The sequence below is a fragment of the Callospermophilus lateralis genome, unplaced genomic scaffold, assembly GCF_048772815.1.
Source record: "Callospermophilus lateralis isolate mCalLat2 unplaced genomic scaffold, mCalLat2.hap1 Scaffold_89, whole genome shotgun sequence".
Lineage (NCBI taxonomy): Eukaryota > Metazoa > Chordata > Mammalia > Rodentia > Sciuridae > Callospermophilus > Callospermophilus lateralis.
The window spans coordinates 2,778,737-2,798,184 of record NW_027517018.1 but is presented as its reverse complement, the minus strand read 5'-3'; the positions used below and the strand labels follow the sequence as shown (position 1 = coordinate 2,798,184).

The 19,448-nt window shown below is 35.5% G+C and overlaps 1 pseudogene; it reads right to left on the bottom strand.

The window, feature by feature from the left end:
• Positions 1–19,448, bottom strand: part of LOC143641199 (F-BAR and double SH3 domains protein 2-like) — a 137,493-nt pseudogene that overhangs the window by 87,104 nt on the left and 30,941 nt on the right.

The following is a 19,448-nucleotide window of genomic DNA, read 5'->3' as shown; positions in this document are numbered from 1 at the left end:
ATCCAGGGGCTAGTTTTGTGGCTCCTCAGCACCACATTAAATAAATAAATAAATAAATAAATAAATGTATTGTGTCCATCTGCAACTAAAAAAAGATATTTTTAAAAAGGTAAATTTCAACACTGGTAAAGCTGAAAGTGAAACAGAACATGACATGGAGACAAAAACTTCTGGTTTCTGATCTTTACTCATCTGCTTGTTACAATTTCTCTAGATACTTTATGTCAGAGGAGGCACAGACATTTAATACAATAATAAAAGCAAAGAATCCAGGCACAACTCTTGGAACAGTTACTCAATAAAAAATCTCCTCCATTTTAGTTAGCATATACTTTCCAAAGGAAGGTCAGAGAAAAAACAATAAAAGTATTTTTAAAAAATGACTCAGATTCTGTTTTGTTTTCTATCTCTATGACTATTTTGGACAGTTCACATAAATGAAATCATATAATATTTGGCCTGGATCCTGTTACTTGGCATAATGTTTCAAGGTCCATCAATGTAATAATATTTCATTCCTTTTTACAGCTAAATAATACTCCACCATATGGATGTACTCTTTTGTTTATCCATTTCTTCAGTTGATAAAAATTCATTCCCTTTCCACTATTATGAATAATGCTGCTATGAACATTTGTTTGAGCACCTGTATGGAGATTGAGCACACAAATGAAAATGGTCTTGTCATTCATATCTAAAACAGAGTCCAGAGGTCATGGGAAACACTTAGGTTTCTAATGACTGTTCCAGGAACTTCCCTGGCAGGCTAATCCAGCGAAATCGCCTCCATTAAGTCTGCATTTTCATTGATTTCCTCTGTCCAATGAAACCACTAACCTTTCCTTTGTTTTCTGGGCATATCAAAGGCCATCCTGGCCTGTGTACAGGTATCCTGGACTGCAATCTTATTTTTTTATTACTCCTAAATAAAACCTTATTTTTTTCTTTTGGAGATTCGTCTCTCCATTTAACTCTGACACCATTTCTCCCAGGAATATACCTAGGAATGGAATTGCTGGGTTACAGGGTAATCCTCTATTTTTCTGTTTGAGAAACTGTTAAAACAATTTTTCACAGTGGCTACACCTGTCCACCAGTCCATGAGGATTCCCATTTCTCCAAATTCTTGCCAACAGTTGTTATTTTTTGGTTTTGGTATTTTGTTTTTTAAAATTATGAAAACCATTCTAGTGGTTGGGAAATGGTATCTCACTATGGCTTTGGTTTGTATTTCTCTAATGCAATGATGTGCTTATTGGCCATATATATGTCTTTTGGAGAAATGTCTATTCAAGTCCTTGACTCATTTTTTAATTGAGTTGTCTTTTTGATGTTGAATTTTAAGCATTCTTTACATATTTTGGATACTAGACTCTTGCAAGATATGTAATTTTCAAATATTTTCTCCCATTCTGTAAGCTGTCTTTTCACTTTCTTGATTGGTGACTTTTGATAAATGAAGGCTTTAAATTTTGATACATTCTTGCTTAGCTATTTTTTTTTCCTGAAGGTATTTTGGTGATACATATAAGAATACTCAACAAAGGTTTTATATTAAATTCCATTGGTATCTTATGTTTGTCTATTGCATTAACCTTTTTTTTATAAAATTGATTTTTTAAAAAAAATTCTGTCCCCAAATAGCAAATATTCACCTTTTGAAGTGATCAGACCACTAGATGGCACCATCAAGCACTTGAAATACAAGCAGCACAGATATCTTTAATACAATATCCATGTTGTTATGTAATATGACCAGAAACTGCTGGTGTTAAGTTGGAATAAAATCCCTACCTTAAGACATGCTTTTTATAAACTTTTTTTTTAAAAAAATAGAAACATTTAACTTCTGACATAAAGGTTTTGGCTTAGAAATGCTGGTAGTGGGTAGCGATAAAGTGTTTGCAGGAACCACTGAAGTCTTTTTTTTTTTTAACATACAGCAAATGATAAAACAAGCATTATGAGTTTTTAAAAGAGTGACATGCATTTTAAGGTGAAACACACACACACACACACACACACACACACACACACACACACACACACACACATAGTTCTTGTGACCTTAATACTGAGTACCAACTATGCCTAGGTCTTGTGCTAGCTCTATGGGTCCAAGTGATAAAAAACTGGAAATTAAAAAAAAAAGTTTTTTGTTTTTTCCTGCAGTGCCTAGAAATCAAACATAGGATTTCATACTTTCCAAAGCCTGTACTCTACTACTGATCTAACCCCGCAGTCCTCAAAGTCCTTTTCTTACTTCTCATTTATACCACTGTAACAATCTCCTGTGGCCCTGCACACAGCTGTCCCTTCTCACTAACCCATTTGCACACTAAAATCAGGAGGATGTTTTGAAACTACTTATTTTACTTGACTGCTCAACACTGTCCACTCGCCACCTATCACATTTAGGATGCTTTTAAAAAATTCTTTATCATGGACTACATGATTTGACTTGGTTTATGTCTTTTGCTTCCTCACTTAATTACTCTCTAATTCTTTTCCTCATTACACTTTCTGTACAACACACATCTTTCAGCTCCACCAATACTCCCTGAGCTTTCACACAAGCTTTCCTCTGCCTTGATTACCCTCAGCCCTCCCTTTCTGGCTCACTCTTATTCATCTTGAAGAACTTCACTTGATCATTATCTACTCTGGATATCTCTCTTCTCTTTCTTAGCTTTTTTTTTCCCCCCTGAAGGTATTTCTCTTTCTGCTTCATAACATGTTACCTCATGCTTATAATATTTGTCTGTCTTTCCTTGGGATCTACATGGAAGAGAGATCATGCCTGTCTGTTCATCACTACATCTTCTGTGCTAATTATGGAGATTGACATATTAGTAGTGCTCAATAAATATTTGTTTTACAAATAACACATGGATCAAAATTCACAGGATTGAAGAAGAATGCACCCACACAGAACCTCATAACTAAAAATTTAAGCCTAATGATGTTATAATTAGCAAAATTTTGGAAAAGACACATAAGTAACTGACCTCACAAAATTCTGTCTAATGTAGTGTTTTCAAAACTTTATAATATAGCATCTGATGTAGAATCCCATGGCATGATACATGACTTTGCACGCTTCCTTCTTCCCAGAACAGATTCTGCTTCCCTGAGCATAGGGGCAAGCTCCTAAGACCAAGCTGGTAATGCAAGGCAGAACTTAATATCCCTGCTCTCTGCCTGAGTTACTGGGCACAGGAAGGCACTTGATCTAAATTAGAGCATCCTGGGATAGAAGCCACAACAAGTCCAAAATGGCCTATCTTTCACACCACATGACTATTCTCACCTTGTAGATATTTATTCATATTTGTGTAGGAGAGAATTAAAACAACTCATAAAGAAAAGCTGTGATGAGAAATCTGAGAGTAAAGATGGCAAGGGGGACTAGAGAGAGAGATCTGGGCAGTGTCCTGGAATAGGGTAGTTCCTAAAGCAAGCTCTTCTGTGATTTGTTTACAGTAGCCAACACATTCCCATTTTTAAAGCTACTTTGAGTTGAGTCTTTGTTACCTGCAATCAAAAGAATCCTCACTAAAGATGAATGAATGACAACTGTAGCTTATATCAACCATATCTAAATTGTATGTTTTGGTTGTATTAAAAGGAAAAAAAATCAAAAACCCTTGATTCACATAGATAATTGCAAATAAAATTAATAGTTTGCTTTTCAATATTTCTTTATCTAAGTGGATCTAATACCTTAAGGCAACAATTTTTTATGTCAGAGATGAATAAAATGTAATCCAAAAGCTGCATCTATTCTTATAAATTTGAAGGAAGAACTATTTAAAGCTTATGCTAATTGTAAAAGTATCACAACTATAAAAGTTTGATAAGGACATGCATAGTAAAGATGCATCTGTGTCTTGTCTAGCATTTAAACATTTAACTAAGACATAAGAATGTTCTCAAAGTACACTTGTTCAATTTCAAATTGAGCAGATGTGCACAAATTTTAGTTCAAAGAGACCTGTGTAAAGAGTCATAAAACTTTTTAAAAATGCTCAGAAATTGAAAGCATTCTTTCAAGGTTTATACAAATACTGAACTAACCTGACAATATCAGTTCCTTGGTTGTTTTCCATATGAAAAATTTGGTAGGTAACTTAACCAAATGTACATTTTAAAAAACAGTCAAACTGGGTACAGTGGTGCACATCTGTAATTCCATTGGCTCAAGAGGCTAAGGCTAGAGGACCACAACTTCAAAGCCAGCCTCAGCAACTTAGTAAGCTACTCAGTAACTTAGTAAGACCTTGTTTCAAAAAATAAATAAATATTTTTTTTTAAAAAAGGACCAGAGATGTGGCACAGTGGTTAAGCATCCCTGGGTTCAATCCCTAGTACAAAACAAACAAACAAAAACCGCCAAACTTGTGACTGACTACCTAATACAAATCCTTAAAAAAGGAGAATTCTGTAATATTTAGGCTGAGAAACAATGGGACCCGTAAACAGCAATATATTTTAATGGTCCAATGGTGTTTTTGAAAAACAAAACACCTGAATTTGAATGCCTTCAGTAGCCATGCTCTTTTCAGTTAGCTAGCTGCACATCACCTGTTATCCATTCACCTTAACTCTACCCTCTACTCATTCTATCTGCTTTATTTCTAAAATCAGTTGAGTTTAGAACCAAAACCCATAATGGTAAATATGCAAAATAGTAAGAAAAATTGGAAATAGTCTAAAGACAAATGAAAAACTTAGAATTCTAAGATGTTTCACTGAACATTTAATTTACAGGAAAGTATAAATTCCCTGGAACTTATTTGAAGAGAAAAAATATGACGAGTTAGAAATTTGGAGAAATTTTTTTTCTAAGCATTTGATGCAATTTCCCCTAATGTGAGAACAGTGGCCTCCTTATTTTCAATTCAGAAAGGTCATAAAGTCTTTAGTCAGCATTATGCTAAAATCTCCTGAATTTCCTTAATGCAGCCTAGAAAAACAAACTTCTTTTCTGAGAGCCATGAGTATTTCTAAAATAGTCTTTGGTAAAAGTCAAGGAAATAAATATCAAAATGATAAATGTGAGCTGTCTTGAAATTCTACAGTCCTCCTTTGCTGATGTTGGAAGCAAACACTGATTGCCTGTATGCTTTTGTTTATCTTTCTCAGAAGATCCCAAGCTGTACCTGCAGAGAAAGTAGCTTCTTACAGATTAAAACAACAATAATAACAACAACAAAAAAAATCAAAGCAAGTACGGCTGCTTTGCATTACTGTAAATACCTGAACATGTGGCTGAATTTGTCAATTGATATAAAGTAAAATTAAAAACACATCACCTAATTTTATACTTGGTTGTTTTGTTTTAGATCTCTGAGCTACATAAGAGTTCTGTGAAAGAGGAAGGAAATAGGAAAGTCTCAGTCTGTGACTTACAAAGTCAACAAAGAAAAAATTCAAAACTGCTTTTCTAAAGTCTGTGTTGTCTACTGGCACACAAGTGAAGTCAGATGCCAAAAGATCCACTGTACTGCTCATGGCCAGGCAGTCTGAATGTGCTATAACCACATGATGCTGAGGCAGCAACCCCAGTGCGGCACATCCAAGAGGAAACCTGAACCACGCACACCTGCATTCAAATCCCAGTCCAGCTCCTACTAGCAGTATCACTCTACAAAGACTCTTTAAAAAAAATGGGCCAAGGACCTTTATTTTATTTTTATATGGTGCTGAGGACCGAACCCAGGGCCTCACATGTGCTAGGCGAACACTCTACCCCTGAGCCACAACTCCAGCCCCTCTACAAAGACTCTTAACCTTGAGCTTTACACACCTGAACCGATGGAATAATAAAACTTAACCATTTCTAACAGAGAATTTTACCAATTTTCCTATAAAACTATCTAAGATTGGGGGCTGGGGTTGTGGCTCAGTGGTAGAGTGCTTGCCTAGCATGTATGAGACATTGGGTTCAATTCTCAGTACCACATAAAAATAAATAAAGTAAAGGTCTATTGACGACTAAAAGAAAAAAAAAAGAAGACTGTGAGGAATTTTGGTGACAGGTTTGGTTTGAGTCTACTGTGTACTTGAATAGTATAACTTCTAAGTTTATTTCCTTATCTATAAAATAAAGAGATAATAACAGTATCTTCTAATTAAGTCTCTTAAATAGGTATTTTCTATGCTGTATTTTAATTCTCTTATTTCTTTTACTATAATTTTGGAGCTGTATTTGTAGTGGTTGACAGGGATTATAATTAACATCTTCACTTAAAACAATCTGGTTTGGATTAATACACACTTAATTTAAATCCCATACAACAACTCTGCTCCCATACGACTCTATTCCCTCCCTTCTCTGTGCTATTTATTGTCATAGAAATATATCTTTATACATTATAAGCCCATCAAAAATGTTTAATAATTATTGTTTCATGCATTGTCCTGGGGACTGAGCCTAGGGGTACTCAACCACTGAACCACATCCCCAGCCCTTTTTATATTTTATGTAGAAGCAGGGTCTCGCTGAGTTGCTTAGGGCCTTGCCAAGTTGCTGAGGCTGGCTTTGAACTCAAAATCCTCTTGCCTCAGACTTCTGAGCCACTGGGATAACAGGCGTGTGCCACTGTGCCTAACTCATGCATTTTCTTTTAAAGCAGACATTACATTATCCACTCTTTCTTGGTCTAGATAACCTCATTATTCTTGCCTTTAAGTTCGCAGATTCTTTCTTCTGCCAGCTCAATTTTGTTGTCAAAAACATTCAGAATATTTTATTTCAGTTATTATACTTTTGTATGTGAGTGTGTGATGCTGGGAGTCAAACTCCGGGCCTTACAAATGCTAGGCAAGCACTACCAATAAGCTACACCCCCATCTCAATGATTGTACTTTTTAACTTCAGAATTTCTATTTGGTTCCCTTTTAAAATTTGTATCTCTGTTGACATTTTATGTTTGGTGAGATTCATTTTTATAATTTCCTTTACTTCTTTAGACATGGTTTCCATTAGCTATTTGGCTATAATAAAAATAGGTGCTTTTAAATCTTTAAACTAATAAGTCCCCCGTAACTTCCGCAGGGACAGTTTCTGTTGACTCCTTTTTTATCCTCCGTATGGGCCATACATCCTGTTTCTCTACATGTCTCATATATCTTTTTTTTGTTGTTGTTAAAAATGAAACATTAAAATGGCAGCTCATCAACTGCACCACCCCAGCAGCAAAGAAATGCACTTCTTTAGCAGTGGTCCTGATGACCCATAGGTAGTGAGGATATGTGCACATATGTGGAGCTGGAGCAAACAGACTTGGAGGGCAAAAAGACCTCATACAGAGAAACTGACATAAGTTCAGGTCTTCAGGTGTCTGAACCAGAGAAATGTAAAGATAAGACAATAGGTAGAACTGATGCAAACAGAACTATTCTTGACATTCCAATTTAGTCATAGAATTTTCTCATATCTATCTTTTGACTGTATTATTTACATGGCATCCTTTCTGTGTATTTTTGATGATGAAGTACTGAAACTCCAGAAAGTACTTAGCATGAAGAATATCAAGTCTCGTTCATGAGGCAATATCACTGATGCTGATCTAAATGTTCCTTTAAAAAATATTTATTATTTAATTATAGTTGGACACAATACCTTTATTTATTTTTATGTGGTGCTGAGGATTGAACCCAGGGCTTCGTAAGTGCTAGGCGAGTGCTCTACCACTGAGCCACATCCCCAGCCCTCTAAATGTTCTTTACATTGAAATTCTAGAGAAGAGTTAATATACGTTTCTTGGATATGTGGAACCATTAAAGGAAACAAACCTATCCTCTTATATGCTTCAACTGTTCTCTTATGAAACAACAATTGCTGGTTGGTGGTCTGATTCTTTTTAGACCCACAACAGCCTCCATCTAACAGAAACAATATTAGGCAGATGGTGTACACGTGACAGCTAAATTTCTTTGCATCTGCCAAATCTGTGCAATTTTGGGATACTATGATATAAAAGAACCTGTGATAAACACAATATTTAAGTAATTATACCCAGCAATTCAATTCAATAAAATATTTCTTGAGATCTTAACTGTGTGTCAAGAACTATGTTGAAACTGAATTTGTATTTGTTTTTAAATAAATAACCATGAGAAATGCTCCAAGTATTAAAAACAAGCATGTAATAGGATAATTTTAACTACCAGCGGTGACAGAAGAGAGGCATCTGGACAAATATTAATATTTAAGGAAGATTTTCTGGAGAAAATGATCCCTGAGTGCACTCAATACAGGTTGAGCATCCCTAATCTAAAACTCCCAAATCCAAAATACTATGAAATCTGAAATGTTTTTAATGCCACGATACTAAAAAATTGTGGATTTGGGGGAACAATTCAGATTTCCAGATTAGGGATGCTCAATTGGGAAAATCTATGCAAATATTCCCCAAATCTGAAAAACTGCAAAATCTAAAATAGTCCCAAGCATTTCAGATAGGGCTTCTCAATTTGTGTCTTGCAAGGCACTATGGGAAATACAAAACATAAAACATGTGAAACAATTAAAGAATAATATAGGCTATGCGCAATGGCACATGCCTGTAATCCCCATGGCTCAGGAAGCTGAGGCAGGATAGTTAGTTCAAAGTCATCCTCAGCAACTTAGCAAGGCCCTAAGCAGCTCAGTGAGACCCTATCTCTAAAATATAAAAAAAAAGGCTGGGGATGTGGCTCAATGGTTAAGTGAGCCTGGATTCAATCCTTGGTTATGCGGGGTAGGGAGGGGAGGAGTGGTGTCTGAGTTACTAAATATGTAATGTAGGGTATTTTAAAATTTAAATTTTACTTTTTTGATATTTAGTTATTTAGAATACCAAATATTTCAAGTTCAGAATCTATTAAAAAAAAAGAATTTGGTTTTCTTTATTATAAACGTTAACATGTCTATACTAAAGTCAATTCCAGTAAAAAAACTCTGCTTGCGAAACAGTATTTGGATCACAGAAAAAATCATTAGCTAAGGACATTTATGAAAGAAGGTCAAGAAACACAGGATCCATTTCTCAGCACCAATGACAGTAATTCCTCCCTAAAAAAAAAAAAAAGAAAATCACAACTAAACATTTTATTTTTCCAATTAGTAAGACTGATGCTGCCATAGACTGTGTGTCTCAATACTTTCTAAGGAATGGGCTTAAAATTCTAAAACAAAAAAAGTTCAATTCCTTATTCCAAAGTTTAAGGTATCTACAATTCTAACTTAATTTTGCTAAAAGAATTATGGAAGTTTATTTAGATGTTAAAAATTGCCTAATTGGTAAAAATCTTTTCAGTTTCTCTGTTAGATTTTGATCTCTTAGAGAAATTTCCCTGACCTTTAGGAAATCTATGAATCAGGCTGGTGGTTCTTTCTATAAGCAAGTAATAAAGTTCCAGGAGGCTTCTCTGAGCACATCTGTGCCCTGCTTACACAGCCCCTCTGGCAGGAGCTCCTAGTGTGACAACATAACAGCCTCATGTAGAAAGTGAAAAGGCATTTATGGCCTCACGTAGATGATTCTTGGGCTCGAATTTCACAAAAGCAAGGGAAATAAGTTTCAGCCCTAACTAAGTAGGAAACTGCTTTGCCATCAGTATTAGCCTTTTTTTTTTCAAGAGAGAGAGAGGGAGAGAGAGAGAGAGAGAATGAGAGAGAAATTTTTAATATATATTTTTTTAGTTTTTCGGTGGACACAATATCTTTATTTTATTTTTATGTGGTGCTGAGGATCAAACCCAGCGCCCCGTGCAGGCCAGGCGAGCACGCTACGGCTTGAGCTATATCCCCAGCCCAAGTATTAGCCTTTTTAACTCTTTACTATTTAAGATTTCAAAGACTGAAATCTTGGAACAATATTTATTTATTCATGGTACAGGGGATCGAACCCAGGGCCTCATACATGCTAGGCAAGCACTTTAATACTAAGCCACATCTCCAACCACTCCAATAATATTTAAATGGTCCTTTGTGTTTGTTTATGCTTATCAGAAAATGCACCACACTGTTAATACTAAAAAGATCTTTCATAAAGCATATTGATATTCCTGTTGATAAACCACTTTGATCAGAAACATGTTGTTTATAAAATGCAGTTATACAAAATATCATTTTATTTGCTAATAGTCACTGTATAATCCATGTCTAAAATAGTATCTAAGAGAATATAAGTATTTAAAAATGACTTTATAGGGCTGCGGATATAGCTCAGTTGGTAGAGTGCGTTCCTTGTGTGCACAACACCCTGGGTTCAATCCCCAGCACCACACACACACACAAACACACACATACACACACACACACAAAAACCCAACAACTTAAAAATGACTTTAAATGTCAGTTTGCTTAGTATCATTACTAAATAAAAATGTTTAACTTATAAATAAGCAAAAATTAAATATTTAAAATGTTAATAATAGCCCATGTTCATTCACAAATTGTCACACACACACTTGTTTTTTTTTTTAATCCTAGGGACTGAACAAAAGACAAGAAAGAACATGCCAAGGTGATAGAATCATTTACTACTGTGCAGTGGGGTTATTTTCTGTACTCTGCAAATTTTCTTTTGTTACTTTAGTAACCAAGTGAAAAATATATCAAATGAAAAATACACCTTTTTAAAAAATTAAAGAAAATCAAATAATACTTTATTATTATTTTTTGCTATACAATAGTATGCTATATGATATGCTATTTGCTTTATTTTTATTGTAGTTATCCTAGTAAGTGAGAAAGAATAGTTAAAATGGAAGCAGCCAGTTAAGTTTTATCAAACCCAAGAAATGGTAAGGTTTGAGAAAAAGAGAGTGGCTAATTACCAAATGCTGCTGTGAAGAATAATAACTGTAAAAGGTAATAATGCCATTATTACTGACACCGTGAGAACAGTTTTATTGGTACACTGGGAGTGGAAGCCAGATTATTAAAGCAATCACAACCAACTTCATAAAGCCTAGCTAAGGGGCTGGCTCAGTGGTAGAGCACTTGCCTTGCAAGAGTGAGGCACTGGGTTTGATCCCAGCACCACATAAAAACAAATAAAGGTGGGCTAGGGTTGTGGCTTGTGGTAGAGCACTTGCTTAGCACATGTGAGGCCCTGGGTTCGATTCTCAACACAAAAGGAAGGAAGGAAGGAAGGTGGGTATTATGTCCATTTACAACTAAAAACATTAAAAAAAAACAAATAAAGGCATTGAGTCCATACACAACTAAAAAAATATATTTAAAAAAAGCTTAGCTGAGAAGAAAGTGAATCAGAAGACAGAATCTTAAATAACACACATCATTGTAGTCACACTTCCCAAGACACTGAGCTCATGATACTTTTGGAGATGTTCAACCAAAAGTTCATGAACCAAGCAGATCATCCTAAGCTTATAAAAAATGATTCCAGAAAACAGAAAGTGACTCCACTCATTTGGGGGATTTGCATGATTTTGGAACAATATAAAGTAGGCAAGGAAAATTAAAGATGAATTCTACTTATGAAGGTAGATATAAAAATAAAAAAGTGGCTCAAATTAATTAATTAATTAATTTTTGTGGTACTGGGGATTGAACTCAGAGCCTGACTTGTGCCAGGTAAGTGCTCTACCACTGAACTATAACTCCAGTCCCTGAAAAGTGAATTTTATTTTACTTATTTATTTTTCAGTACTGATACCTAATTCAGAGGCACTTTACTACTAAGCCACATCCCCATTCCATTTTTTTCTTTTTCTTTTTAGTTGTTGTTGGACCTTTATTTTATTTATTTATATGTGGTGCTGAGGGTCAAACCCAGTGTCTCACACATTAGAAAGCACACAACCCCACTGCCCCAATCCTTTTTATTTATTTGTTTGTTTGTTTAGAGAAAGGGTCTCACTAAGTTGCTAAGGCTGGCCTTGAACTTGTGATCTTCCTGTCTCAGCCTCCCAAGTTGCTGGGATTACAGGTGTATGCCACTATGCCTGGCTGAAGAATGAATTTTACAAGTACATCATTGTTTAGTAAGATTTATTCTAGAATGAAATATTCTGATATATTATGAAAAATAAAAATCACATGCTCTTCCTTAAAAATGCAAAAAACAAACGACTCACCCAAGGCTCCCAAACTCAAAAACAACAATACATTATAATCAACTGATAACTATATGCATAGAAAAATTAAACAGAATCTAAATATCCATTAGAACTAGACAAATTCAACAAAGATTGTATTTTAAAATAAATCTACTGAGGTGGGATTTCTGGCTTGGCAGAGTGAGTAGGTTGGCATACCCTGCCCCCCAAAATGAAACCCTATAAAACTGGATAAAATTATCAAAATCTGCCATTACAGGCTCTGGAATTCAACCCAAAACTGAAAACTGCTGAACTTTGTGTAAGAACAGAGACAATCTGTGGTATTCCTGCCTAGGGCAGTTCTCCTGTCTGTTCTATATGGAAACAGTCCTACCAGAATAAAGCTGGCAAAGAACTAGCAGGTTCATTGCCAAGAGGGACTGACTTGATTTGAAGCAGAGGGTGAAAACTCATTTCAAGTGAAATAATGAGGAGTACACCAGAAAAGGCAGTGGCTCTACTGGACTAGGGCTGTGGTCCCAGTTGGGGTGAACATCTGACCAACAGCTGGATTTAACACAAATCCAGGGAAATAAAAGCCATGTTTTCCACAAGACCCTAACTGACAGGAAGGCCACTTGTACCTGCAAGGGAGAAATGAGGGAACACAGCACAAAGTAAAGGCAGTAAAAATAAAACTACCTAAACTTGGAATGCAGTCCTCAACTAATAAATGGACCCATGAGTGAAAGAGGGCAAAGGCCTAGTGCACTGTTTTGTGAGTGTTAAAAGTACAGTTTGGGACCAGTCTCTGGCTGACTGCCAAGCAATGAAGCAGAGGGGAAACCATGGGAATGAATACAAAGCTCCAAAATAAAAACAATAAAAAAGAGCAAAGATACTAGTGGCTGCACACTGCAGGATAAAGAGACTCTGAAAAATTAGCCTGGATAAGCAATAAAGTAACCAACTAAACAAAAACAACCTCAGGAAGGGGTGGGAAATACAGATATTCTAAAACATGTTATCTCAGCCTGGCATGGTGATGCATGCCTGTAATACTAGTGACCTGGGAGGCTGAGGCAAGAAGATCAAAAGTTTGAGGCCAGCCTCAACAACAAAGCAAAACCCTAAACAACTTAGTCTCAAAGAAAAAACTGAAAAGGCTAATAGTAACCAACTAAACAAAAACAACCTCAGGAAGGGGTGGGAAATATAGATATTCAGTGGCTCAGTGGTTAAGCACCCCAGGGTTAAATCCCCAGTATCAAAAAATTAAAATAAAATTATCTCAAATACCCCCCCCCCCTTTTTTTAAATAAGAGCTATGCCAAGAAACAGTAAACTGTTATCCATACTCAGAGAATAAAGAAGTTAATAAAAATTGATATCTGTAATTGATATATTTGTTCTAAGGCACATAAAATATTGTAAACTGCCACATTAAGTACATATGAAGGTAAATATTCAGGCTTTAGTCATTATTCACTATTTTTTGTAGGAACAGTCTCTGCAGCAGTCTACGCAGTAGCTCACACAGCTACCTAAGAGTTATTTTTTGCACCCCAGCCCCATTTCCCCTGCCCCAGGTGAGGTTCAGGTCCAAGAAAATGAGACTCACATTAGTGGGTTTGGAAGTCATTCTAGTTTAATAGCCTCTTCTCCCACAGGGCCCAAAATCTCTTATAACAATGCTATAGGTATAGATTGCAGGTCTCTGCAAGGGACACACTGTTACCAGAGTCAATGTCCTCAGGCAAACTCAATGATATGGTCTTTTAAATATTTACAGTTTTCCCATTAGATACAGTTTACTCAACAGGCATGATTTTTATCAAGCAATGTTGCCTAATAACATTTTTGACATAGAACATATACAAAGCCTTTTCAGCAAACATTTTCAACAGGGGCAATGGGTCAAAAAATGGAGGGGCAAAAGAACCTTATATGTAACAAAGATCTGTGGTCCTCCAAAGGGTCATGGTTCATAAGCAGATACATGATCTATCTGTGGTACCAACATTTCAAATGGGGTGATGATAATTAGGGGAAAAGTTCTTAAGCTCTTTAGGGAGCAATAATATGCTTGGATAACAGATTTAAAACATTAACAAATAGCCAAATTACCAGGCAGAAGGGAAAAGGTTTTTTTAAACCTTTACTCATATTACTTGGTCAACACTACACAACTAGTAAGAAACTTACATTCAGGTTTTCATGATTATAAAGCCTGAGCATTTTCCAATGTATCTTATGCCTCAATCAAGAGCTTTAAACTTAGTAGAGGACCTAAATTCTATGTTTAAATTTATTTAAACTTTTCCTAGGTAAGAAATTCGATGTATCATAAGAGAGACTTGAACTCTTCTCTTCCAGACATATACACAGGCACCAGTTCAGCCAAGAAAAGCAGATTTAAGAGGTTTTCCAGAGCTATGATTGAGCTGTAGAAATTTCTTTACAGGTTCCCATTTCATGCCACCCAAACTTTGACCTGTACTTAAGTGGTATGACTAGACCTAAAGCTAAATTAAATTAAATTAATTTTGCTCAATACAATTGTATGGTATCATTATGGATAATATCGTAAATTAACTACTGCTTCTTATAAAGTATTTCAATTACTTCTAATTATTGAATGTTTTCTTTTTTTAATATATGTTTTTTTAGTTGTCAATGGACCTTTATTTATTTATTTTTATGTGGTGCTGAGAATGAAACTCAGTGCCTTACACATGCTAGGCAAGTGCTCTACCACTGAGCCACTCCCAGGCCTTTGAATGTTTTATTTCTTAACATTTCAGTTGCTTTCAGTGATCCCATCTTGATTATACATGTAGACAAATAGTTTCACATACATTTATTTATATCCTTCAAATAAATTCCTGAGATATAATTACTGAAGCAAAGAATATGGTTTATTTTTATTTAATGTTTTAACTGATATGTAAAAACAAAAATTGTACATATTTATGGGATACCCTGTGATGTTTTACTAAATGTATACATCATGTAATTTTTAAAATCAAGGTAAAAATATCTATCTCCTAAAACATTTATCACTTCTTCATGGTGAAAACTTTCAAAATCCTTTCTTCTAGCTTTTTGAAATGGTCATCCTACTATGCAAGAGCACACCAAAACTTCTTCCTATCTAATGATAACACAATATCTGTTGACCAAACCACTCCCCGTTCCATTTCCTCTGTTCCCCTCAGAAAAATAGGATCCATTTTAAGGCATGTGACATACAGTACCAACAGCGCCCCCGAAATGCTGTATCAATTTATACTCTCAACAACAGAATATGAATGTTTTAACAAATTTTTTTTAAAGAGAGAGTGATGGGGGGAGGGAGGGAGGGAGGGAGAGAGAGGGAGAGGGAGAGGGAGAGAGGGAGAGAGAGGAGAGAGAGAGAGAGAGAGAGAGAGAGAGAGAGAGGGAGAATTTTTTTTTTGATATTTATTTTTTAGTTATCGGTGGATACAACATCTTTGTTTGTATGTGGTGCTGAGAATTGAACCCAGGTTGCACGCATGCCAGGCGAGCGCGCTACCACTTGAGTCACATCCCCAGCCCCATATTAACAAATTTTTTTTTAATCTTTAATCCAGCTTTTTTTTTATTGGTTATTCAAAACATTACAAAGATTGCAGAATCACATCGGTTACACATCCACATTTTTACATCATGCCATAATAGTAACTGTTGTATTCTGCTACCTTTCCTATCCTCTACTATCCCCCCTCCCCTCCCCTCCCAACTTCTCTCTCTACCCCATCTACTGTAATTCATTTCTCTCCTTATTTTTTTCCCATTCCCCTCACAACCTCTTATATGTAATTTTGTATAACAATGAGGGTCTCCTTCCATTTCCATGCAATTTCCTTTTTCTCTCCCTTTCCCTCTGACCTCATGACTCTGTTTAATGTTAATCTTTTCCTCCTGTTCTTCCTCCCTGCTCTGTTCTTAGTTGCTCTCATTATATCAAAGAAGACATTTGGCATTTGTTTTTTAGGGATTGGCTAGCTTCACTTAGCATAATCTGCTCTAATGCCATCCATTTCCCTGCAAATTCCATGATTTTGTCATTTCTTAGTGCTGCGTAGTACTCCATTCTGTATAAATGCCACATTTTTTTATCCATTCATCTATTGAGGGGCATCAGGATTGGTTCCACAGTCTAGCTATTGTGAACTGTGCTGCTATGAACATCGATGTGGCAGTATCCCTGTAGTACGCTCTTTTAAGGTCTTCAGGGAATAGTCCGAGAAGGGCAATAGCTGGGTCAAATGGTGGTTCCATTCCCAGCTTTCCCAGGAATCTCCATACTGCTTTCCATATTGGCCGCACCAATTTGCAGTCCCACCAGCAATGTACAAGAGTACCCTTTTAAATGGATGGCATTAGAGCAGATTATGCTAAGTGAAGCTAGCCAATCCCTTAAAAACAAATGCCAAATGTCTTCTTTGATAATAAGGAGAGTAACTAAGAACAGAGTAGGGAAGAAGAGCATGAGAAGAAGATTAACATTAAACAGGGATGAGAGGTGGGAGGAAAAGAGAGAGAGAAGGGAAATTGCATGTAAATGGAAGGAGACCCTCAGGGGTATACAAAATTACATACAAGAGGAAGTGAGGGGAAAGGAGGTAAAATTTAAGGGGGAGAATTGAATTACAGTAGAGGGGGTAGAGAGAGAAGAGGGGAGGGGAGGGGGAAGGGGGGATAGTAGAGGATAGGAAAGGCAGCAGAATACAACAGACACCAGAATGGCAATATGTAAATCAATGGTTGTGCAACTGATGTGATTCTGCAATCTGTATATGGGGTAAAAATGGGAGTTCATATCCCACTTGAATCAAAGTGTGAAATATGATATATCAAGAACTATGTAATGTTTTGAACAACCTACAATAAAAATTAATTTAAAAAAATTAAAAAAAATAAATTGTGCACAACAAGTAAAAAAAAAAAAAAAAAAAAAAAAAGAGTACCCTTTTTCCCACATACTCGCCAGCACTTGTTGTTGTTTGACTTCATAATAGCTGCCAATCTTACTGGAGTGAGATGGTATTAACAAATTTTTAACTTAGCTTTTTAATAGAATTGATACTAACATTATCATAATTTCCATTTCTTTGATTCTTGGGATAGAAGATTTTCAGTCATTAGTTTTTAAAAATTGTTTTTTATTGAGATGTCCCATTTATCACTTCTTCATTTTAGTATCTTAAGTTGTACAACTACTGCCAGTATCTAATTTCAGAATGTTCTATCATCCCCAAAAGAAAACTCACACCCATTAGGTAGTGACTGTTATTTCCCCTTCCCCGAAGCTCCTGGCAATCACTAATCTACTTTCTCACTTTATAAATTAGCCCACTCTGAACATTTCATATACATAAAATGAGGCAACATGTGACCTTTTGTACCTGGTTGCTTTTATTTAACCTTGTGATTTTAATGTCATCTATCTTTCAGAATAAATCAGTACTGCATTCCATTTTATGGCTAAGTAATATCAAATTATATGGATGTAACACATTTTGTTTATCAGTTATATAACACATTTATCAGTTAATGAATATTTTGGTTGTTTCTACTTTTTTGGAGGTGTGGTATTAGGGATTGAACCCAAGGGCGCTTTACCACTGAACTTCATCCCTGGCCCTTTTTATTTTTGAGACAGGGTCTTGCTAAGTTGCTGAGGCTGGCCTCAAACTTGCAATTCTCCTATCTCAACCTCCTGAGATTACAGGTGTGTGCCATCTTCATCTTGTTATCAACATTGTTGTTCTATTTTAATTCTATCCATTCTAGTGAGTGTGAAGTGGTATTTCATTATAGTTGGGTTTGCCTTTTCCTAATGACTAATGTTGTTAAACATCTTTTCATATCTTTTTTGGGAAAAAAATCTATTGAAATTCTTTGTCCATTTTAACAACTGGGTCATCCTTTCATTGTTTAGTTGTAAGGCTCTGTTATATATTCTGACATTAGACTCTTATCAGATAAGAGTAATTTTCTAATAGTTTTTTTCTGTTCTGTGGATTTTCTTTTCCCTTTCTTTACAGAGCTTTGATGCACCAAAGTTTTTAATTCTATAAACTGTTTATTTCTTCTTTGTTTGATTGAGCTTTTGGTGATATCTGAGAAAGTACATTCTAAGATCACATGGACTTACACTTTATTGAATTTTATAGTTTTAACATTATATTTAAGTCTTTCATCTTGAATTAATTTTTATGTATGGTATGAGATAAAGGTCTAATTTCTGTTGAAAGAATATCCTTTCCCTCATTAAATGCCTCTGTTAAAAATCAACCCACCATTGATATATAATCATTAGTCTTTTGAATTTGTTTTTAAACCTGAATTTGTAGCTTTTCTTTGTTTTAGAATATTTTAATTTTTCTTATTGATTTATAGGAATATTTTAATTCCCATATTATCATGTGGTTTATCAGATTGAGAACATACATAGTGGATGTACAGAATCTCTTTGTTGTTGTCCACCAAAATCTGTTCTTTCTTTCTTCCTGGTACATGGTGGGACTGCATTTCCTAGCCTCCCTTGCTGTCAGGTACAGCATTCTATCTAAGTTCTCCAATACAATGTGAGCAGAGTAATATATGCCACTTTCCAGACTAGATCTTCAGAGAATAGATATTTGTTTATCTTTTCCTCTGTCAACTGGCTAGAACCCAAATAAGTCAGTGACCAATATTTAGTCAGGGTAGTGATGAGGGAAAGTGGAAGAGCCACTCTGCTATCTGGGTTCTTGAATAGCTTCAGGAGGAAGAACCTAATCATATGAACTGCTAATCACCTAAGCTACTGCATGAAAAATAATGAATATCTATGGTGTGTGAGCCACTGCAGTTTGCATCTCCATGTTTTAGCTGATCCTAATTAAAAGAGAAGTAGTATCTTGCAGTAGGATGTTGCTGTAACAAAAAACTAACATAGAAGACATCTGCTAAGCGGCAGAATAGCAAGTGGTACACAGGTGCAAAAAAGATTGAGAAACTAGTAATACTTGTTATACCAATGCAAAACATCTGTCACAGTGTTGTCTATGATAACAGGGGAAAATAAAAAGGGATATAGAGTGGCACAATAGGCCAGGTTTCTCAACCTTGGAACTTTAACTTGGATGTACTTATTGCAATGCTTAGCCCTTACTTCAGTATATGTTAGATGTTGTTGTTACTATTGTGACACATTTTTATGATTCAGGATGTCAAATCTATTACCATTTTCCCACATAATCTACCCTTTGCTAGAATTCTTAAAAATCTCATCTCCACACCAAGACCAAGTAAACATTCATGCATGTTTTTCTCTATTAAATTTATCTTCAACAATCTTATCACTTACTTTAGCC